This window comes from Bactrocera neohumeralis, unplaced genomic scaffold (genome assembly GCF_024586455.1).
Source record: "Bactrocera neohumeralis isolate Rockhampton unplaced genomic scaffold, APGP_CSIRO_Bneo_wtdbg2-racon-allhic-juicebox.fasta_v2 cluster11, whole genome shotgun sequence".
In the NCBI taxonomy this organism is placed as follows: Eukaryota; Metazoa; Arthropoda; class Insecta; order Diptera; family Tephritidae; genus Bactrocera; species Bactrocera neohumeralis.
The window spans coordinates 13,655,303-13,680,506 of record NW_026089624.1 but is presented as its reverse complement, the minus strand read 5'-3'; the positions used below and the strand labels follow the sequence as shown (position 1 = coordinate 13,680,506).

At 36.5% G+C, this 25,204-nt stretch overlaps 1 protein-coding gene and 1 long non-coding RNA gene across 4 annotated transcripts in view; both read right to left on the bottom strand.

The window, feature by feature from the left end:
• LOC126766081 (uncharacterized) overlaps window positions 1–25,204 on the bottom strand; it is a 187,821-nt gene that overhangs the window by 149,088 nt on the left and 13,529 nt on the right. The gene's annotated exons all lie outside the window — the stretch shown is intronic.
• On the bottom strand, window positions 15,322–19,451 carry LOC126766280 (uncharacterized). Its single transcript, XR_007668810.1, has 2 exons — window positions 16,375–19,451; window positions 15,322–16,323 (listed from the first exon to the last, which is right to left on the bottom strand). It is a non-coding gene; the product is annotated as an uncharacterized LOC126766280 (long non-coding RNA).

Genomic DNA, 25,204 nt, shown 5'->3' with positions numbered 1-25,204 from the left:
TCCTGGAAATGACGACCACTGGTGTAGATAAACTAACAAACATTATCCGTATGATTCTTACCAATTTGTTTACATGCACACAAAATTACATACATACATATGTAAATGTGTGAACAGTATGCGTATGGTATGCGTCTTTTTACATACATGTACACGCAATTATATGCATGTGTGAATCTGTGCGACGGCTTGGTTATAAGATGTTATCAAAACTTCTAATGCCCAAAGAACATAAATTCACACATAAATGTACATATAACTTATCATTCCTATATTAATTAAATATTTAGGTAATAATACAAATATGACTTTATTATACATTTCAACAGATTTAGTGGAATTCATAATTAAACAAGTAAGGAAGCGCTAAGTTCGGGTGTCACCGAACATTTTATACTCTCGCATGATAAAGTGATAATCGAGATTTCATTATCCGTCATTTACATATTTTTCAAATACCGTATTTGTGTAAAGTTTTATTCCGCTGTCATTGGTTCCTAATGTATATATTATACAGAGAAGGCATCAGGTGGAATTCAAAATAGCGTTATATTGGAAGAAGGCGTGGTTGTAAACCGATTTCACCCATATTTCGTACATGTCATCAGGGTGTTAAGAAAATATTATATACCGAATTTTATTGAAATCGGTCTGGTAGTTCCTGAGGTATGGTTTTTGGTCCATAGGTGGGCGATTTTTTCAATTTTTAAAAAAAGCCTGGGTGCAGCTTCCTTCTGCCATTTCTTCCGTAAAATTTAGTGTTCCTGACGTTTTTTGTTAGTCGGTTAACGCACTTTTAGTGATTTTCAACATAACCTTTGTATGGGAAGTGGGCGTGGTTATTATCCGATTTCTTCCATTTTTGAACTGTATATGGAAATAACTGAAGGAAACGACTCTGTAGAGTGAGATATGTACAAAAAACTTAGTAGGGGGCGGGGCCACGCCCACTTTTCCAAAAAAGTACTTCCAAATATGCCCCTCTCTAATGCGATCCTTTGTGCCAAGTTTCACTTTAATATCTTTATTTATGGCTTAGTTATGACACTTTATAGGTTTTCGGTTTCCGCCATTTTGTGGGCGTGGCAGTGGGCCGATTTCGCCCATCTTCGAACTTAACCTTCTTATGGAGACAAGAAATACATGTACCAAGTTTCATCATGATATCTCAATTTTTACTCAAGTTACAGCTTGCACGTCAAGTTACAGACGGACGGACAGACAGACATCCGGATTTCAATTCTACTCGTCACCCTGATCACTTTGGTATATATAACCCTATATCTGACTCTTTTAGTTTTAGGACTTACAAACAACCGTTATGTGAACAAAACTATAATACTCTCCTTAGCAACTTTGTTGCGAGAGTATAATAAAAGAGTCAGATTGCACATATGTACATACATACATACATACATACATACATACATACATATTATATACTTATGTGCTTTGATATCAAATACACTTTGTATATCTTTAATAATATCTAAATGATATCCATAGTCGTTTGCGCATTGTAAATACGCGAATCTGGAAGCGTACATTTGTAAACATTGAAATTAGCATCACTTTTCTCATTTAACAATGAAAATGCTCAATTCTGCTATTTTTGTTAAATATTGGTGAAATCCACTAATAGAAAACTCAGCCCCTCCAAAAAGTGGAACATTTTGACAATCGGCACACCATGAACCTTCTCTATAAATGTACGTTCTCTGGTATAAGGTAAGCAGATATAAATTATATAGATTATTATTACCCTTTATTAACTGGGTAAATAAACTTTGAAGTGGGTTGTAAGTATTTTAGTTTAATTTAAAAAATATTTGTTTTTTTTCAATATTACTGCAATATACCTGAAAAAGTTGCAAGAAAAATCTATCCCATATTAGTACTTAGTACTTAGAATGACGGGTAATCTAATGCAGCTGTTAATTTAAAAGTTAAGAAGTGGGTGGTCCCACGGGCATGGTATTATCTCTTACAAAAGTATAAGAACACAGAAATATGCATAAAAAATGATGAATTGGAAATATACTTTTTTTTTGGAAATACTTTATTTTTTTCTTATCAGTGCGTTATACTTTATTATTCTCAAAAAAAAGTTGGCAACCCTAGTCCCATACGTGACGCTTAATTCCTTTTTCTATTAATAATTGTAAAACAAGTCGACTATACATATTTAATTTTTCTGTTAACAGCTAACTTTTAGCGGTCTAAAAACTGGTTAAACAATTTTGTTTGAAATCGCTTTGCTTACAATATATTCTTGGTGATAATAAAGTGTCTGTACGTGATGCCAAAGAATAAGTTATCTGACATCTTCAACTTTTACTGGCGTTTGTAATAAACAAAGCCCTTTTTTGTACTGCAAATCTCAATAACGCAAAAATGAGCGACCAGCAACCATCAACCAGTGCTAGCCGCATGCGAAAATTTCGAGAAAAGCAAAAAGCGAAAGATCCAAACTTTACCGCTAATGAGACTAAAAGATTGCGTGAGCTTCGTAAACGAAAAGCAGAAAATCTTTCTCAAGGTGAGTTAAAAGCAATTTTACTTAAGGAAACGGATAAGAAGAGATTGCAAAGGGCAAAAAAGCGGGTTGAACTTAAAAATCCTACTGATTCTCCTGTAAGTACTGAATCTCCGTACAAGTCGAAACAGACTTTATCTAAAGCTGTTCAAAAGGCTCTAAAAGCACTGCCTCAATCACCAAGAAAAAAAAAAGTGGTTTTTACAGAACTAGCGCGTAAAATGGACATTGCTCTAGCAGAAAGCCCAAACATTAGCACATCAGGTGACTATACACGTTATGACGATGTGAAAGCATTACACTATCGTCCGGATATTGTGTATACCTGCCCAGGCGCAAATGATTTCATCGTTGTTTGGGAAAACGGCATTAAGAAGAAGTGTCAAAAGCATTATTTGACTTTGTACCTACGAGAAGCCTTTTTCATTCTTAAAGAATTTTTTCCTAATATGGAAATTGGATTTTTAATATTTTGTAGTCTAAGACCGAAAAACGTTTTGCTAATGAAAGACACACCTTCAGACCAGTGCAAATGTTTAAGTCATGAATATTTTAAGTTCAAATTGAAAGGTTTGAAACAAAATTATTGTAACGACTGGTGGACTATGAGTTTATGTGATCCTTCTTTGGATTCGAGGTGCTGGAAAAATGAATGTGATACTTGTTCTGATGGCATAAAAATATTAATTTCTATGGATTTAAGTACAATCTGTGTATGGAAAGAATGGGAAAAAACTCAGAAAATAAACTACGTTTAGTAAACCACGAAACAAGTTGAGGTGAACTTAAAGAAAAATTGATTGATTCTATCCATATTATGATGAAGCATGTTAATTTAAAACGAGTTCAAGCCGGTGAATTTCAAAAAGACGAACGCAATGAAAATGTGCGAATCCTTCAAGTTGATTTTGCGATGTCTTTTGGCTGTGAATACCAGAATGAAGTTCAAAGCGCACTCTGGTCACGAACGAGTGTTCTTTTATTTACTGCTACAAGTTTTTACAAAGGCAATTGCCAAACATATCTTATATGCTCAGATGCAAATTCGAAAGACAAGGATACAGTTTTTGTTTTCATCACTAAGTTGTTTGACTTGATGCATAAAGAAAATGAAGACTTACCTTTAGCGGAAATTATTTGGAGTGACGGCCCTTCATCGGAGTTTAAGAACCGTTATATGGTTAAACTAACATCAATGTTGAGTGAAAAGTACAAAAGGCCCTTTTATTGGAAATATTTTGCTACATCGCATGAAAAAGGTGTGATAGACGGACTTGGCGGAAATATCAAAAGACTTGTAAGAGAGAAAATGATGAACCAAAATGAACATGTTGTTGTCCAATCAGCCAAGGACTTTTCTGATTTAGCTTCTCAATTAGTCACAAAAACCCGTGTGATTTATGTGCCATCCTCTGAAATTTATGAAATGATTAAAAGTGCATCGCAATTGCAAACAATTAAGTGCTATATGTAATATAAACCGTAAAATTAGTTGAACTTGTCTGTACGTAACAGTGGAATGCACCTGATATTAAAAATATCTGACGTGTTCGTCCTAAAAACAAACTGCCTTGTTCAGGAGCAACAATCAGTATACCCCATATACTAAGTACGCGTGCTTACGAAAATTAGAGTTTCCCCGGGTTAGCTCAGTGTTTTGTTATTTTTGTACTTATGTTTTTTTTTTTTTGAAGTAATAAAATTTTTAAATGATTCTTACAAGAATTTTGAACACATGCTTGTTGTTAATATAATTTTTGTATTTTTGAATTGTATTGACTTTTACATAAAGAAATGAAATGTATCCTATGTCCGTCCCCTGGTTTGAAGCTACCTTCCGACCACTTTTCAGCCAAATCGGTTCAGCCGTTCTTGAGTTATAAATAGTGTAACATGGGGTAACTAACACGACTTTCTTTTGTATATACATATATGTAGATAACTCGGAATCAGCCCGCTGGCAAGCCCTGCTCGACGAATTGTGCTATTACTTACTGCCACAACTGATGTTTTCGAAACATGTTATGCTAATTTTACAGCCCTTTGGAATAAGTTTTTCTAACATTCCACAAAACTGATTTGGGATTTGGGAAGATTTTCCATTTGGAATGAGTTTTTTTTGCATTCCACAAAACTGACCTTGATTCAACACCGTTTAGTCGGTTTGGTCCACCACATTTGGAAAGATTTTCCATTTTCCATATTTTTTGTTTGATTTTTTTTTCAATTGGATCACCCCCACAACCAACAGGGTTCAAGCTGTTTGTACAACTGGACATACAAAATAGAAAAAGGACAATGAGCAGGGAGAACATGCTCAATATTGCAGTTATTGCAGAAGAATGACAAAAATGTTTACCGGAAGTAAGAGAAAATCTTCTCAATTCAATGTTGCGCACACAAAGTACTAAAAATGTATTTCCATCACTTATTGTTTTTTTGTACATTTTCTTTTGACGCCAGAAATATGAAGTATTTAAAGTATTATTTTCATAGCTTTTTTTGTTGTAGGAATTTTGTATTTCGAGGATGACGTTGTTGTTGGTGTTGATGCTGGTTTCAAGATAGACGAAATTATCTTCAGCTTCGAAGTTATGACTGTCAACAGTGACGTGAGTGTCTAGTCGCGAGAGCGACGATTGTTTGTTTGACGACAGGAGATATTTCGTCTTGCCCTCGTTCACCACCAGACCCATTTGCTTCGCTGCCTTATCCATTCTGGAGAAAGCAGAACTAACGACGCGGTTGTTGAGGCCAATGATATCAATTGCTTTGCTGCCTTATCCATTCTGGAGAAAACAGAACTAACGGCGCAGTTGTTGAGGCCAATGATATCAATATCATCAGCATACGCCAGCAGCCATACGCTCTTAAAGAAGATTGTACCTTCCCGATTTTGTTCCGCAGCTCAAATTATTTTCTCCAGAAGTAGATTGAAGAAATGACATGAACGTGAGTCGCCTTGTCTGAAACCTCGTTTGGTATCGAACGGCTCGGAGAGGTCCTTCTCGACCCTGAAGGCGCTTTTGGTGTTGCTCAACGTCAGTTTACACAGCCGTATTAGTTTTGCGAGGATACCAAATTCAGACCTCGTGGCATAAAAGCAGATCCTTCTCGTGTTGTCAAAGGCAGCTTTAAAATCGACGAAGAGGTCGTGAGAGTCGATTCTCTTTTCACTGGCCTTTTACAAGATTTGGCGAATGGTGATTATCTGGTCAGTTGTTGATTTTCCAGGTCTAAAGCCACACTGATAAGGTCCAATCAGTTTATTGACGAGGAGCTTTAACCGTTCACACAATACGCTCAATAGAACCTTATAAGCGATGTTGAGGTGGTTTAGCCCACGGTAGTTGGCGCTGATTGTGGGGTCTTTCTTTTTGTGGATTGGGCGGAAAGGAAAATTCAATCATAGGGCATGCTTTCGTCCGACCATATCTGTCAAAGAAGCTGATGCAGGCTTCTATCAGTTCTTCGCCGCCGTGTTTGAAAAGCTCGGCCGGTAATCCATTGGCCCCCGCCGCTTTGTTGTTCTTCAGACAGGTAATTGCTATTCGAACTTCTTCGTGGTCGGGCAATGGAACGTCTGCTCCATCATCATCGGTTACTCCTCCTCACCTCCTTGGGTTCTACAAGAGTATGCTCCAGTCTTGAAACCTTCTGTTAGTCGCCGCAGTTTTTCGTAGAATTTTCGAGCATTACTACTGTCGGCCAGTTTGTCAAGCTCCTCATGCTCATGCATTTCGGCTTCTCTCTTTTTTTTATGCAAAGGCGTCTCGCTTCCTTCTTCAACTCTCGGTATGTATCCCATCCCGCACGTCTTGTGGTCGGTCGTGGCGTTGCGAGGTAGGCAGTCTGTTTTCTCTCCGCGACACGACACTCCTCGTCGTACCAGATGTTTTTTTCTTTTAAAACCAATGCTTTCGGTTGCAGCTATACGGAAGAGCTTGGAATGCCGAGCTTGAAGTGCAGGTCGAGTAGAAAATCGTTCGGTTGTCTTTTGTGATTGCAGCTTTTCGACGTCGAACCTTCCTTGTGTTTTTTGATGTGCTTTTTTTGCTGCTCGGAGGTGGGTGCGAATCTTGGCTGCAACTCTCATAGGTGCACTCCAAACGCTCACAGAAGCCATCTTAGGTCACATCATCCTTCTCTTCCATCGTGGCTAGCGCAAATCAGCGATATGTTTGAGAACTTTGCTTTGATTTGGATTGTGGCTAAACGTTCATCCACCGGAAAGAAAGATTATACTATCCGAGGCAGTTGATAATTTGTCATTGGGGGCGTTTTTTACGTAACGGGTCCCAAACCCAGCGAACAACCCTGTGTAGGCGATGTTCGCCTTCTCACTTTAGCTCGCCTTCAAACGGATGTTCTTAGGCTACCCAGAGGATACTTGGTCAAAGACCGGAGCCATATGTAAAAGAATCGTTTCTGACCACTGCCAAGTGAATGACGACCAGAGAACATTCCTCACTTGCGTGAACTTCTACACATGACTCCTATATTATACTTACAAAAACTTAAATAAAACAAGCAATATAATAAACAAGAGTTGTACACTTTCTTTTGATGCTGATAAGCTTTAAGATATAGTTCAATATATAGTAAGTGAACACAATTCCTGATTTGTTCAACAAGCTGACAAACGTAGCATGAATGGAATAGGACCCGCACATGCCGACTGTTTAAATTGAAAGTATATAAGAAGGAGTGCTAACAGGTCTTATCGGCGGACATACCAGCAGACCTGGAATACCATATGACGGTTATTGTAGGAGTTGCCTGGAGGTAGACTATTGGACATCTGGTATGCGAATGCAAGGCTTCATATGGGAAAAGAATTTCAACCATTGGCAACGGATTTATTGGCGATGCGTCGGAAGTTGCACATATAATTTTAATTTTGAATTGATAAACTTCATCAGAAGCACGGAGTGGTTCAGAGAAGACATAATAGAGTGAGGGGATTTTAGTCCCGGTGGTTTCATAATGGTCAACATAAAGGCCTTGGTGGGACATCAGATAACCACCCTACATACCTAGCCACACTAAAAAGTTCGGTTTCAGCCAAACTTAGCCCTTCTCTATTTGTTTAAACATACTTTAGTAATGCGTAAACACATTAAACGATACAAATTATATTGAAATACTATTTCCAACTTACATACAATGTTTCTGAGGATGTGTTACAAAGTCGATTTTTCAATAAAATACTAAACTTTCGTGTGCGTTCTGCGGATGTTAATGATGCCTTTGGTAAGGTTGAAGCGGTTTCTGTTGTATTAATTGGTCTGCACGGTATTGTGGACATGACTTCGAGTTCATTGCCATTTGTTGCAATTTTAACACATTCATTAGTATTTGATTTTTTGCGATTGTCGTAGATTCTTTTCAAATATTGAAACATTATATATATATACTTATTTATATATTTATATGTATATATATCTGTATATATTTATTTATTTATATACATACATGAAAGTGCGCGAAAATTTGTCCAAGTATATCTACTTGATTGACTGTTTAAACCAACTAAATAACTTTTTGACGTTTGCCCACTCATACGGCAGCAGTATGTATTTATACATACATACATAGGCAATAAGATACTTATAAGCAATGTATTATTTAAATACTTTTATCACACGCTCCAACGTTAATTCGTATGTATATGGTTCGATTTTATTGTAATCGAATGAGTTTGGGCAGGTGCGAATAAAGCCATTTTATCAGTCGAATTTTAATTTAATATAATAAGGTTACTGCCAATGTTATCGCTGTATGGGGTCCTACATTTGTCAACTACAGCTGCTTGATTACTGTACATATGTCACTTCGAGAAAAATTGTTGAAAAACATTATGTAATATACAGTATTTTATTCGCTGAGTATATACAAAAGCTCCAAGTGAACATAACATGCATGAATGATTGCTGCTAAAAGTAATATTTATTCAAAAGCTCTACAATTCCCTTTAATTAAATAAAATACTGCACATTTTCACAACTCTGAATAATCAAAAACAAATACAGAGAAATTCTTGAAACATTTCATTGACGCTTCCGTGAAAGGGAAATCTTGTTTTGTGTAGGCTGTGCTTTGCTTTTAACAAATGAATTTAATTAATTTGATGAACTGAAATACTTGATCCATATTCGAAGCAAAGTACTAGAAAATGTTAGAACCCATTGACATTTTTTTTTGATCAGAATTAAAATATTTGATAAGCACTATATCTTCTAGTTTTATTTAATAACTTTATTAATATTTGAAATGTGAATAGCAAAAAGCTAATGTTTCAAATAACAGCCTTTATAAAACAAAATTCTCTTCAAAATGGGGTATGCCACACTCAGTCTCTAATTTTTAACTGATCCACATATTAGTCTGCGGTATCATCTTTTTATTAGAATTTTCCTTTTGTCGAACGTAACCGTTATATGAGAGGTAGTAGTGGTTAACTTTCAGCCATAAAACGACAAAATAACGGCGTTTTCAATAAGAGCGCTACAAAAGCTTTTTGTATAAACAAAAACAATTTGGGATATCAGTAAAATTCTTTATTCCATTATGTATGGAACTCGATTTCTTTTGCGTGGCCGCTACGGCTCACCGAAGCGGTCAATCGACTGGGCCATTTTGTGAGATAACACGTTCACCAAACTTGGTGAAAAACTTAATAAATTGATTGTGACATTCGATGTGTGTCTTGTGGCGCCGTCCTGTTGGAACCACATATTTTCCAAGTTCATATCATCCAATTCGGGCCAAAAATATTCGGTTATCATTGAGCGGTAGCGATTCCCATTTACAGTAACGTGCCGGTGCTGATCATCACGGAAGAGTACGACCCAATGATGCCGGCCCATAAACGGCACCAAAGGTAATTTTTTCGGGATGCAATGGAGTACGTACGAACGCACTTTCACACTAATAAAGATTTTCATTGATATCCCAAATCGTTTTTGTTTTACTTGTATTTAAAAAATCTTTTATTGAAAAACCGATCTTAAAGTCCGAATTTGTGTAGTAAATTTTAATAATTTGGACTGGATCGTAAGTGTTTTTCCATAATGAAATGGTAAAATTTTACTGAAGAGAAAAATCAAAAGAGCGGGAAAAAATATGGCGTCGTTTGCTGTCCCTATTGATCTACTTTGGTAGCGTCCCTATTGAAAACCCCTTTGGATTACCTAAAGACTGTTTGTGTCACCTGAATCCAATCAAGATATACATACATGTATATAAGATTATATATAGTACATAATTAATTCTTGATTTGTATACTTGAAATTGAAAGAATCAGATTGAATTTAAAATTATGTTATATAGGAAGTAGGTGTGGTTTTTGTCTTATCTATTATTTATTATTTTCTCATTGTAATGAAGGAGGTGGAATGGGGTATAGTCTTGCTTCTCGTCACGCATCCTGGAAATGTGAGCAAATGTGGAAGCCTCGGATGAAGGACCCCACTTTTGATGACGACCATAGCAACCGTATTAAGGACTATGAGTTAAGGGCATGAACCTGGAATGTCCGGTCTCTAATTTCTAACTCCTTACTTACAGCTGCAAGCGAAACCATTGGGTTTTGGGAAGGTAAAAAAACAGCTGGTACGATGATGACTGTCTTGTCGCAGTGGAGAGAAAGCGGACAGCTTACCTTGGGTGGGTCGGTGGTATGGGATAAATACCGAGAGTTGAAGAGAGATGCGAGACGCACATACAAACAAAAAAGAAAAAGGCCCAAATGTGTGAGTATAAAGAGATTAAGAAGCTGACCGACAGAGGTAATGCTCGAAAATTCTACGAAAATATGAGAGATGAACTGAAGGTTTCAAGACCGGAGCATACTCTTGTAGGACCCCCAGAGGTGAGCTAGTAGTTGTTGTTCATAGCATACTGAAATTATGGGGAGAACACTTCTACATCTTGCTGAACGGCAGTGAAAGTGTAACATCTGGATGTGGCGAACCCGATTCCCCAATTTCTGATAATGGAATAGATGTTCCATTGCCCTACTATGATGAGGTTCAAATAGCAATTACCCGCCTGTAGAACAAAAAAGCGGCAGGGCAGATGGATTACCGGCCGAGCTATTCAAATACGTCGGTAAAGAACTGATAAGGTGTATGAATCAGCATCTTTGACAGAAATGGTCGGACGAAAGCATGCCCCATGATTGGAACCTAAGTGAGCTCTACCCAATTCACAAAAAAATTCTACAATCTGCGCCAATTACCATGGGATAAGCATTCTTAATATTGAATATAAGGTCTTACTGAGCTGTACTGTAATGTATGAAAGACTGAAGGCCAGTTTAGCTTTAGCTGGCAATTCAACAACTGAGCAGATATTCACCATTCGCCAAATCTTGGAAAAGACCCGTGAAAGGAGAATCGAAACACACCATATTTTCGTCGATTTTAAGCCACCTTCGACAGCACAACCGCTATGTCTAAACTTGGTAAGCCCACAAAAATAATACGGCTGCGTATGTTGACGGTGAGCACCACCAAAAGCACCGTCAGAATCGGGAAGGGCCTTTCTTAGCCGTTAGATGCCAAGCGAGTTTTCCAACAAAGAAAACTTCCTATGTGATTTCTTCAATCCATAAAAAATACGAGCAGATACAATCTATATATATAAAAATGAATGCCATTTTTCGTTGTGACTTTATAACTCAAGAACGGGCTCACCTATCCAAACCCAATTTTTAGGCTTTGTTTGGATTATTCAGTAGATGGTTTGTGTTTTGAAATTTTAAGAATCGGATACCAGGGTCTCGAGAAATAGGCCAAAACGTGGACCCGGGTAACCCTAGGATGTGTTTGTACAATATGGGTAGCAAATGGAAGCTGTTGATGATTTCTATAGTATAGAGTATTTTTGATGCCGCTCCGTGACTAGAGTCTCGAGATATCGGCCAAAATGTTTCAAAAATTTCACCACACATATGTTACATTTTTTTTTATTTACCTACTTGGAAAGCTGAAAAGCGCTCAATGTATGGTGAAATTAATTTTAAAAACACACCAAAAACCCATTTGTTTGGTCAGATTCATCCCACTTAGCCAGCGGATTATACGTTTTCATATTAACATACATACATCAATAATAGTTTAATCATTTACTAAACGATTTGTTACCTACTTAGCTACGCTCTTTCGCTCTTAAAATTTATGAACTTTCGTCTTAACTACCATACTTATTATTCCCACCTACAACTTTCTTGCATTATATTTATATCAACATGTAGGCATGTATGTAGCAGGCAGATCGACAAACAAAGTAGGGTTTGAAAAGGCATCGAACTATATGACGGTGCATTTATTTTGCATAGAGAAATACACGAATATTTTGTTTTTTGTAGGTATATGGAGCTTTGACTCTTAGGATTAAGAAAATTCAAATTAAGAGAATATATGACATTGGAGTGTAAACATCGCTGGAGCGTTTTCTTTGGCCCCACACGTTCAGTAGTGTCCGAAATTACCGCGGTGCAAAATTATTAGTTATTATATATTTTTTTTTTAATTGATTTAATTATTGAACTTTGTGTGAATTTGTGAAAAAATAAATATAGCGCAAAGCGAATTTCCGAGCAAAACACGGTAAGTTTTGAACTGTTGAAGTGAATTACACGAATGTATGTGTTTCCTGATTTGAAAAAACATATGGTGTACCACTATTAATGTAGGCTTTTTTTTAATTTAATTTATTATTTTTTAATTGAAAGAAAAATGTCACGACCCACACGAGGAAATATAGGTCCGCGGACGGGTCATGCAAATGCTACGGCATTACAAAGGCGATCACAGACTCCAGATGAACGAGCACAAGCTAATGCATCGCGGCGTGAACGTAATGCACGAAATAGATCTGTTGTACCTGAAATTATGCGTGCTGCTTTTAATTACAACAGTCAGATTAATTACAGTATGTACGGATATATTGGAATAATGGACGCAATATGTCCACATTGTGATGCGGCTAAATTTCCAGGTGAAACGCCCGGCATGTGTTGTGCTAATGGCAAAGTGAGATTGCCACCATTAGAAACTCCACCCGAACCATTGTCTTCATTAATTTTTGGGACTTCTGAAAATTCGAAGCACTTTTTGAGTCATATTTAACAATACAATTCGGTATTTCAAATGACTTCTTTTTCTGCTACTAACATTATTAGAGATAATTTTATGCCGACGTTTAAGGTAAATACTTAAACAAGATTGTCCCAATCAATCTGAATCATAAAAGTATTCTATAGTTTTAAAAATTATTATGCAACATATACCTAAAATTGCATACATGTTGCAGATTCAGGGCCAAATTTACCATCAAGCTGGTTCGTTATTCCGTACCCCGACGCTGATTATCAATGTTTGCAAATTTATTTTATTGGTGATGAAAATCGTGAATTGGATCAACGTTGTGCAATTGCTTTGAATACCAGACGAGAAATTATTTGTGATCTACAAAGGTTTTTTCGTCAGCATAAAGCATTAGTTCAATTGTTCAAAATTGCTCTCGATCGTATGCCCTCTGATCATCACGAAATCGTAATAAGGGCTGATAGAACACCTTTTGGAGAGCATGAAAGGCGATTCAATGCACCGACAATTGATGAGGTTGCAATTGTAATTCGTGGTGATCAGTTTCAATCGCGTGATATTATACTTCATCGTAGAAATGACCAATTGCAACGTGTTTCGGAACTTCATCGTAGTTACGACGCATTACAATACCCAATATTGCATTGGAAAGGTGACGATGGCTATAATATAAATATACCAATGATTGATCCACGAACAGGTAAATAATATTTTCAGTGTGTTGACATTTCATCATTTGTAGAAATTTCTTAAGTCACATTTTCCACTTATTTTAAGGTCTACATGTACAAAAAAAGTTAGTTCCATGAATTTTTATTCTTATCGATTGATGGTTCGTCCACAAGAACAAAATTATATCTTGAGATGTCGTAAACTATATCATCAGTACATCGTTGATATGTACGTTAAAATAGAAACAGAACGTCTTAATTTTATTCGTTTCAACCATGCAAAATTAAGGTCTGAACAATATATTCATTTGCAAGATGCGATAGCGAATGATACTAATATTAATGACATCGGACGTTTAACTATATTGCCATCTTCGTATATTGGTAGCCCACGGAATATGAACGAATATGCACAAGACGCAATGTGTTATGTAAGAAAATACGGTCGACCGGATCTGTTCATTACATTTACATGTAATCCGCAGTGGGATGACATTAAAAACAATTTATTTGCAGGACAGTCGACAACCGATCGTCATGACATTACTGCGCGTGTTTTTCGGCAAAAATGTAAAGCAATTATGGATTTAATTGCGAAATTATATGTATTTGGGGAGGTGCGTTGCCATATGTACTCCATTAAATGGCAGAAAAGGGGATTGGCGCACGCACATATACTAATTTGGCTGGTACATAAAGTAACTCCGGATCAAATCGATAACTTTATATGAGCTGAAATTCCTAATCACACTGCTGATCCTGAGTTATTTCAAGTTGTCGTTAAAAACATGATACATGGACCGTGCGGTGAACTAAATATGAATTCACCATGTATGATTGATGAAAAGAGGTTCCCGAAACGATATTTACTTGCAATAACGGGCAATGACGGATATCCGTTGTATCGACGTAGATCACCTAATGATAATGGCAAAACGGCAACCATTAGAATGTATAACCAGGAAGTTGAAGTTGATAATCGTTGGGTGGTTCCGTATTGTCCATTATTATCGAAAATATTCAACGCTCATATAAATGTGGAATATTGTAATTCTGTCAAATCCATTAAATATATTTGCAAGTATGTAAATAAAGGGAGCGATATGGCTATTTTCGGTGTTGCTGATGAGAATAGAAATGATGAAATTACTCAGTATCAAATGGGTCGCTATATTAGTATCAATAAAGCTGTCTGGAGGATTATGTCGTTTCCAATGCACGAAAGACATCCTGCGGTTGTTCACTTCTTGAGAATGGCCAACGTGTTTATTTTAATGTAGCAAATTTATTGGAAAGAGCAGCGCAACCACCAGCAACTACGTTAACAGCTTTTTTTAAATTATGCGAAACTGATACATTTGCGATAACTTTGTTATATTTTCATAAGTGCCTCAGTATTACACATGGAATGTGTCTCCGAAAAAATTTCAAAGACGTAAACAAGGAACAGCAGTTCATGGGCATTCTGGCATTTTCCAAACAGATGCAATTGGCAATATATACAGTACATCCAAACAATGTTGAGTGTTTTTATTTGAGATTGTTATTAGTTAACGTGAATGGCTCAAAATCATTTCAAGAATTGAGAACAGTCAACGGTCATTTGTGTGAAACATACCGTGAAGCATGCCAACTTTTGCATTTGTTGAAGGATGACGCTCATTGCGATTCAACAATTCATGATGCATCTATTTGGGCTCATCCTCAACAAATACGAATGCTGTTTGCCGTTATATTATCAACATGTATGCCGTCAAATACACTTGAATTATGGAACAAATATAAACATAATATTGCAGAAGATATTTTAATTCGTATGCGTCATCATGCAAGAAATCCTGATTTGTTGATAACTTTGGAAATGTACAACGAAGCTTTGATAATAATTGAAGATAGATGTCTACGGATTGCAAATAAAACATTAGTACAATTGGGTATGACCGTACCAAATCGTGACATGCATAATCTGTTTGATCGTGAATTGCAACGTGAGCAGGAATTCAATTCTAATGATTTGCGTTTATTTGTACAATCGAATATAACCAAAATGAATATTCAGCAAAAACATGTCTATGACACAATCATGCAAGCCATTTCCAATAATGCAGGTGGGTTATATTTCTTGGATGCACCTGGTGGTATAGGCAAAACGTTCGTTATATCACTGATTTTAGCCACTATTCGATCGGAACTGAAAATTACATTGGCACTTGCATCTTCGGGAATTGCTGCTACATTATTAGAAGGTGGTCGGGCAGCACACTCTGCATTAAAATTGCCATTGAATATACAGGTGATTGAAACTCCAACTTGCAATATTTCAAGAAATTCTGCTATGGCAAAAGTTCTGCGATTAACGTCATTTATTTTATGGGATGAGTGTACAATGGCGAATAAAAAATTATTAGAAGCATTTAATCGAACAATGCAAGATTTACGTGATAACCAACAGCTTTTTGGTGATGCTTTGATATTACAGCCAGGGGATTTTCGACAAACATTGCCTGTCATTCCTCGGTCAACTCCTGCTGATGAAATAAATGCCTGTCTGAAGTCATTAGTTCTGGAGATATGTACAAAAATTGACACTGAACATTAATATGCGTATTCACCTACAAAATGATCCAGCTGCCCATGAGTTTTCAGAACAATTGTTACAAATTGGTGATGGCAAAATACAAATCGACAGAACCAACGGATTGATCACTGTACCGAACAATTTTTGTACAATTACGAAATCGATAGATGAATTGATTGAATGTGTTTTTCCAAATATTCTTCAGAATTACAGAAACCATGATTGGTTGACAGAACGCGCCATTTTAGCACCGAAGAACATTCATATCAATGCATTAATTTTCAAATTCAAGCAAAACTCCCAGGCGTAGTCACGACATATAAATCAATTGACAGTGCTATGAATCAAGATGAGGCAATGAATTATCCAACTGAATTTTTGAATTCATTAGAACCGGCTGGTATGCCACCGCATTGCTTGAATCTGAAAGTGGGTTCTTTGATTATATTATTGCGAAATATTAATAACGATTACAATATCCTTTGCGTTTATCATTTGCGATGTCCATCAACAAAGCTCAAGGGCAAACACTTAACGTTTGTGGCGTGAATTTGGAGGAATCATGGCCAACTTTATGTTGTCTGTTCCAGAGTCGGTACCCCCAGCCGTTTGTTTATTCATGCTCAAAATGGAAAAAGAAAAATTATTGTTTATCCAAATGTTTTGGATTAAGCTTATTGAAGTTGACATAAAGCCATAACGGCAGTGCATCTATATACATATATAAAAATGAATGCCATTTTTCGTTGTGACTTTATAACTCAAGAATAGCTAGCAAATAATTAAATATATATTTTTTTTTTATAAATGAGTTTGATTTAATATTTCACTTCATACGTAGTGAAACACGTACCGGGCCGCTATAAACATTATATGTATTCATTGTATTGCTTTCAAAAAATCATAAAGTTCTGCTTATCTGTAACATCACACTCTTTGACTGTTAGGCGGCACCAAGTTCGCCGAATCAGCTAGTCTATTATAAAAGCCTCAACAACTGCGCCGTTTGTTCTGCTTTATCTCCACTCCAGCTTTGAACGTTTTCTGTTCAGTACCCGTCGGTGGAAGCTGAGGAAGAGGAAGGCCTCCATTCAGTTAGAGAGATCAGGTGGAGCAAGACGCGTCAAATAACGAAAAGAAGAATCGACTGGCGCTGTTGTTATCTCGGCTATAACCGCGTAAGCGCTGCGCAAATTTTTTCAATACTTTGTGCCCATAGGTGCCCTTTGCTACTGTAATTTCCTGTGCAAATTACAGTTTTGTATCTTAATTTCTTGCTTAGTTATAGCTCTTTATTAGTTTTCGACTTATGGCATTTAGTGGGAGTGGCAGTAATCCTATTAAGCTCTTCTACAAACTCGGCTTTACTTTTTTGTCAGGCATCATGTTTATCAAATTTCATTACATTTTCGGAATTTTGACTCAAATTACAGACAGACAGTCGACGCGGAATTCAACTGGTCTCATCATTTTGATCATTTATATACATACATATAGTAGTTTTAGGTGGTATAAACAACCGTTAGGTGAACAACATGTGGCAACATGTTGCAAGAGTATAAAAAGATTGTCCAAGTTTACTTTAATCCCCCAGCAGAGAACAACAACAAAGAAATTACATAGTTTTTGTGGTATTACTGTAAAATTACATTTGGAAACTGATGAGCTATTAGTTAATGAGATATAGCATTTTGGGTGAAGCAGCTTGTGTTAGTTTACAAAAAATGGATAAAAAAATATTTCGTGTGATAATTGCTTTTTGGGGAAAAATACTGTTGAATTTGGGTTCTTCACCAGGGAAATCCACCGTTGAATAGAAATTTGCTAAGTTGGAAAGAGGCGAAAATAGCACGGAGGACAATGACGCCCTAAAGAGGCGAAAGCTCTGTGCAAAATGTGTGCCTCTGTATACCTCAAATTATAATAGATGTTTTAATCAACACTGTCGTTATTCCGTTATTTTTTTATGTTAAATATCACGTTTGGTTTGTTGTGAATGCAACTCGCTTGTTTAGGAGCAACAATCAGTATAAAACATATACTAAATATCCATGCATACGAAAATTAGTGTTCTCCAGCATTAGCTCTGTGTTGTTATTATACACTGAACAGGGTATATTAAGTTTGCCACGAAGTTTGTAAGACCCAGAAGAAAGCGTCGAGGACCCTATAAAGTATATAATGTACATATATAAATGATCAGTATATTGAGCTGAGTCGATTTAGCCATGTCCGTCTGTCTGTCCGTCTGTATATATACGAACTAATCCAGCAGTTTTTAAGATATCATTTTGAAATTTTGCAAACGTTATTTTCTCTTCAAGAAGCTGCTCATTTGTCGGAACTGCCGATATCGGACCACTATAACATATAGCTGCCATACAAACTGAACGATCGGAATCAAGTTCTTGTATGGAAACTTTCACATTTGACAATGTATCTTCACAAAAGTTGGCACAGGTTATTTTCTAAGATAATAATGTAATATACGACGAAATTGTTCAGATCGGCTAGCTATAGCATATAGCTCCAAACTGAATGATCGGAATCAAATGCTTGCATTGGAAACTTCCTCATTTGACAATATATCTTCACGAAATTTGGTATGAGTTATTGTTCATAGAAATTATGTAATATCGGATGAAATTGTTCAGATCGGCTCACTATAGCATATAGCTTCCATACATACCGAACGATCGAATATCACACAATTTGACCAATCGAAAATGTCTAAACTCCACCAATTACCAAAGCCGGTCTTGATCATTTATTTATAAATAACCCTATATCTTTCTCGGGTGTTTTTAGGTGATACAAACAACCGGTAGAAGAACAAAATTAATATACTCTGCAGCAACATGATGTAAGAGTATAAAAATAATTAACGTGATTTGCTAACTGCTGCTAAAAACACTCTTAACTTAAAGTTTACCCAAACTAAAACAAAACTCAACCAAACAGGTATCCCACTCATTCCACAAAAATACATAACCAATTCTCTACAAACAAATTCCATCTCTCACTACGACGATGAAGATTAATAATTCCTTCTCACTTTTTTCTTTTTTCTCATATTGGAGTCCTCTTTGGGGTTCCAGATGTAATAACCGAAGAGGTAAAATCCTAAAGTACCTTGTGTTTTATGGTAGCGGTAAGCTTGATCATTTTAAACGGCTATCCTACGCACTTTTACTTTTTTACTCATATTTTGCTCACGGATATAGACCTAGTCCTTTGTTCTTCTGCTATCGCCCCTAAACTAAACAGCCAAAACTTAATTAATCTACGTACATATGTAGCAGTGATAATTTCCCAATAATAACTCACCTATCAACCTCTTTATCCAGTAAAAGTTCAAAGAAGCCCAAATTTCGATTGGACAAGGGGAAATGGTCGAAATTGCATATAATATACGTACATGCATGCACTACAGATACGATTACCAAAATAATTAAAACCGGTAAAAAAATCTTCAAAAGTTATGTACCTTATTGGTCTACCAAGCTATCAACACTCTGAGGAGAAAAACAATCTCTAGGGATATTATACAAAAGAACTCGACCTATCCATATTTCGAAAAAATATTAAAGAAGCTAAGGACTTGCCTACAAAAACTTACCAAAGTTTCACCCAAGAAACTATGCGCGAATATAAAAATGCTCTCCAGCTCCTATTCGCATGTTAACATTAAATGTATAAATAGCCCGAACGGCCCAATTTTCGACTCAAAAGATATAGTTAATCATTTCACCTCTCGACTCCTCGAGCGACTCAAATTTTCAAGTCTCGTTTGTATCACATAAAAACGAACTCCTTAGAAAACATATGTATATTACCGAATCAAACATAGCCATCGCTAAAATTTACATCCGAAGTTAAAAAAATCCCTTCAAGTCTCAAAAATATAATTATTAATTGTTTTATGTCTACCCCCAACGCTGAAAAATATATTGATAGTAGCCATTCCTAAAACCAATAATGTCTCTACAGATGTACTTGGTTACAGATCTGTGATAAAAAAGTATTAAAAAAAAAAATTATATCAAAAAGAATCTTGTGGTTCGCAGTACAAAAAAACATTTTCAGCCCAAACAAAGTGGCAATGGAAAAGAATGCTTCACTTTATTTCACAAATTTCGCCAAAACTGTCTTATCGAAAAGAAATCACATATCTACTCTCAGTTTGTATTTCGAAAATGCTTTCGACAGAGTCGGTTCGCACGTTATAAATATTTAATTTTGTTAAATCTTTACAAATTAATAATAAAATCATGATCAAAATCAATAAGACTTTCTCATAAACGTACATGTACACCAGAGAGCTGCAACGAGTATGATAAAATCAGAACAAACAGTAGTGCCAAAAACACAATCAAATCAATTCAGTTCAGCATAGACAACATTGTTAATCAATTCGAGTAGCCGCCAGCGTCAACTGACCTGATGCAACACGAACAATCTGTTCTTCGTATCAAAATAAATGTATCAGCTTTGAAAATGTGCGCATGTTATAAATTTTCGAAGCGTAAACAATGGAAATTCCATCGTGAACGTACATACATATATAAGTATATACATTTGTTGTATGTATGTACTCGATGGAATTTTCATTATACATATAACATATGTACATATATACATTCATACATACATGTATATACAAACATACATATGTATTTGAAATAGAACAAAAGTGCACTAGTAAATCAGTGTTTAGGGGATGATATACATACAAACCAAACTCTGTCGATCATTTCAATCATTGAAGCAAGAGTCTGCATCACTTCGGGTATTTTCTGCTGATACGAACGTTCATAAACAAATCAGATATAAGCTGATCGCTAGTGATTCAAAGTTGTTCTCTATCGCTGATTTGAAGACAAACAGTGCGCTTCGTGAACATGAACTGAACTGACAGAATCAGATAGAGTAACGGATCAGTACTTAAGTATAAACAAAAATTTATTGCAGTTCTCTGATGTACACCATGTAAGGATCAGCATTGTCTTTTATAAGAGGTATTCAGATCAGCTTTGTTTATTCGTTAGTCGTTGCTCGGTAGTTTTTACACATGTTTTATTTTTGTAAAGTTATCAGATTACCGTTTTACCGAGTAACGAAGTACCACACTGGCAGGCTTCATAATTTTTCCGTAAGTATTTAATAAAATTGAATTAACTGTTTTGGAATCAAATCTAGCACACCACTGAGATAGAGCAAAAACTATGTTCACAAATAAGTGTTTCGGCCTGAATACCTCTATAGTATTTGTAACCTTGTAACCACATTTAACGAAATCAGTGTAATTATTTCTAAACATGAGCTCATTTCGCATATTATTTATGTTGACGATGTGTTACTTTTCTCCAAACAAAATAATCTAAACAATGTAAGATGAGCTTTCTTAACCCTTATGTTAGTAACCAACTTTATCAACCTCTTTTACCGGGGTACCCACTATCTGAGTATTAAAAATTATTGTTTGTTTTATTAAATTTTTTTTTTTTTCAAATTATAATAGTCGGTGACAATTTAAAGAGAAAAAAATAATAACAACGTAGAATCGTGAATGACATCTGAAACCTATTTGGGACACCCCAGGTAGTCGGTCGGCTTTTATTGTTCGGAGCCGAGCAGATGCCGTTCGAGAGAGAAAGAAAAACTCAAGGTTATTTCTTTGTTTTTTATCGCACACTAAGCAGCTCCAATTCGTGATGTGTGGACAATGTTAAATTCAAATTTAGTTCAGATGTACAAACGAACAGCTAACTTAACGATTGTTGAACAGCTTTATCCATACCGTGGTCGTACTGGATTTACTCAGTAATTTTACACCGAAACCAGCTAAGTATGGTATAAAGATCTGGCGGATTTGTGATGCAGAAAATGCGTATCCTTTGCAAGGGATCATGTACACTGGTAAAATAGATAATACTCGAGAAAAAATCAGGGTGAAAGAGTACTAAAAGAATTGGCGGCTCCGTACCGAGGTAGTGGTAGAAACATCTGCATGGATAACTTCTTTACTACTGTACCAGTTGTTAAACGTTTGTTGTCGTGGAATATTACCATTGTCGGCACGTTAAAAAAGAATAAACCTTACATCCCAAGTGTTATGGGAGCGAATAAGACACGGGAGCAGTATTCGACAGTTTTTGGATTTCACGAAAAGGTTACCATGTGTTCCTAGGTAGGTAGGTAGGTAGGAGTGCAGCTCTATCGGGCTCAATGAGCACTTGATGTGCCATTTCGATACACTGTTCGTAGAACCTCCTGTATCTGCTATTACGTTTGACTTCCTCTCTCAAACCATTTTGAGGTTTCGATGAAACTACTTATATCCGATATGCTTTTAGTGGAAATCCATTCAAGGTTTGGTGCTTGATGGATTCCAAGTGTTTTGTGTCGGATCTGTGCTAGAGCTGGGGATTAAAGGGGAAGACTGTTTGAGCTTAGTGCTCTCTTGCAGTTGTTAACTACGCTGGAATTTGTCATGGGTGAAGACAAGGCCAGGAGCGCCGCCTGGCTATCCGTGGTTTTCTAATAGAGCTTCGCAGGCTTTTTCTATGTCTAGTACTTCTGCTTGGAAGATGCTAGCCGTGTTCGGTAGACGTAAAGAGAGAGATATGCCTAGATCAGCGGAGAATACCCCCGCGCCTACTCCGCAGTTCATTTTGGACCAGTCGGTGTAGACTGAGATGGTATCCTCCTCTCCTATTGAACCTCTTCTGCATTCTCGTCTAGATGGTATCCTCACCTGGAAGTGTCTATTGAAATCCAGCTTTGGGAGAATGTAGTCTGATTTATTAATGCTGAGCTTGTTTAGAATTACACTATGTCCGTAGTTTTACTGATTCCAACCTCCCAATTCTTTTATTCTTATCGCCGCAATAGCTGCTGTTTTCTGAATAAAAATGTCCATTAGTAGTTGATGCAGGATAACACTGAGCGCATCAGTCGGACATGACCTGATTGCACCAGTAACATCCGCAAATGCTGCTCTTTGTATACCATTTAATTTTTTTATGTTGTATTGTTTGTTTAGCGCTGGCCACCATACCAGAGCTCCATATGTAAGTATAGGTCTTATGACAGCCGTATACATCCACATGATTATACTTGGTTTGAGGCTCCAATTCTTGTTGACAATTCTCTTACAAGTATAGTAGGCCATGTATACTTTCTTTATTCGTTTTTCTATATTTATTTTCCAGGACAGTTTGGTGTCAATCTCCACCCCCAAATATTTAGCTGTGGGGGATAGAGTGAGTGTTGTACCGTTTAGTACCTGAAGTTGAAACTGAGGTATCTTGGTTCTGCTTGTGAATAGCAACAGTTCTGTTTTGTTCGGGTTAACTCCTAGTCCATTGTTTGTAGCCCATAGGTTTAACCTTCGAAGTGCTCTTTCCATAATCTTGCTGACTGTTGAAAGAAACATGCCTGATACCAACAACACTATATCGTCTGCGTACGCTACTGCTTTCACTCCTCCTCCGTTTAGTTAGAGGAGTATTTCGTTCAGCGCTACAACCCATAGAAGCGGAGAGAGGACCCCCCCTTGAGGCGTCCCTCTACTCACATAACTTGTTTGTGTTGCAGCGCGGTTTGAAGCTATAATCTTCGTATTCTCAAGCATCGATAGTATCCATCTGCACACAGTGTCATCTATGCCACCATGTGCCAGAGAATTAATTGTCGCATTTACTTCTATGTTATTGAAGGCGCCCTCTATGTCTAAAAAAGCAGCCATGGTGTATTGTTTGTGGTGTAATGATTTTTGAATTACTCTTATCACCACGTGAAGGGCAGTTTCGGTTGATCGGCCCTTTATGTACGCATGTTGGGACTTCGATAACTTCTCCGCCATTATTGTTCTTACGTGTAGATCTATTAGCCTTTCCCGTACCTTCAGCATAAAGGAGGTAAGGCTTATAGGTCTAAAATCCTTGGCATTCTGGTGTGTTCTTCTGCCTGGCTTTGAAAGGAACACAACTTTACTTCTTTTCCAACTTCTTTGGATGTAAGATAGTTGAATCAACATTCAGATATATCACTTGGTGATGACGCTAAACAAAAATCAGAAATAATAAATTTTTATAATAAATATAAAGCTGGAGTTGACACAATGGACCAAATGGTGCGGAGATACACCAGTCAACGACGATATTCGAGATGGCCAATGGCAATGTTCTTCATCATGCTAGATATTTCTTCACTTGCGGCATATATAATTTATTATGAAAATAATAAAGTGATTGTCAAACTTGTAAACTAAGTGAAGAACTAGTATTGCCGATGATTGAACATCGCACGGCGAATCCACAAGTAATGCGCCACTTCTCCACAAAGATTGCCGTTGAAAGTGTATTAGGCCATACACTGACAGAAACAGTCGTGATAAATCCTGGTCCAGAGACTCCAAAAGATAAAACCGGAAGGAAAAAAGTAACAGGATCTTGTCATGTCTGCAATGCTTTGCAAATAAGAAGACGGCGAAAGACACGGAAGGCCTGTGCCAATTGTCACCAACCTGTTTGTGACGAGCGCTCAGTTAATCGTTTACAATGTGTTCAATGTCATTAATTATAAAAAATAGTGTAATATTTCCTTATTTTTTTAACAAAATTCAGTTGCATGCATTAATAGAAATTATATACAATTTATTTCCTATGCTTTCAACCGTGGGTACCCGAGTACCAGGTTGCTAATAAGGCGATGGCTAAAGTTTAAGCTTATTTAAAAAAAAAAAATAAAAAATAAATCAAATAAATCAACTGACAAATAGCTTTATTTTAAGTTAAAAAACGACGATTTGAGAGCTTAAAATGAAATATTGAATTTTTTTTAAGCTATTCACACAAATACACCGCGGTGGGTACCCGGGTACCCAGTTACTAACATAAGGGTTAAACATTCTGATTGAAATTTTAAATTGGGCCAATTACGCGAATATCCTCTAAACAAATGTAAATTATTCCATATTTGCACAACACAAATGCTATATATTCAGTCTACTAGACTTAAATTTCTGCCACATGCCGCTGCCATGACATCAAGTCCTTTGTTCACCTTCGTCTTAATCATATGTCATTAACTTATTCTCATTTATTAAATGGAAATAGAATTCCACCTTGCCCATTACACCTTAGCCATAATTCATAAACGACTGATTCAACTCAGCAAGAATTAGTATCTTTCAGAAGGGTGCAGTTGATTTTTTAAAAATAATATCTAAATAATACTAAGATTTCGGAATTCTTATCTCGTACAATGTTAAAAAATGTATTTAAATTTAACCTTCCTT